This window comes from Priapulus caudatus, unplaced genomic scaffold (assembly GCF_000485595.1).
Source record: "Priapulus caudatus unplaced genomic scaffold, Priapulus_caudatus-5.0.1 Scaffold5207, whole genome shotgun sequence".
Lineage (NCBI taxonomy): Eukaryota > Metazoa > Priapulida > Priapulimorpha > Priapulimorphida > Priapulidae > Priapulus > Priapulus caudatus.
Window position 1 is genome coordinate 1 of NW_014582268.1, and position 288 is coordinate 288.

The window sequence follows — 288 nt, forward strand, 5'->3', positions numbered from 1 at the left end:
TACATGCAATGATACATACACGGGGATTAATACATACAAGGGGATTAATACATACAAGGGGATTAATACATACAAGGGGATTAATACATACAAGGGGATTAATTGCTATTTTCGTGCCAGTAGCACAGCAACAAAATCTTAGTGTGGGATAGCTCCAAGAAACGGTATTGCTAGGGTTAGAATACACGTATAGACAATCCGTCGCACAGCCAATGTTTACATGCCACAGCGCCATCTCTTGGATCATAAAAATAATGAAATTAAATAAGAGATAAAATTAGCCAATCA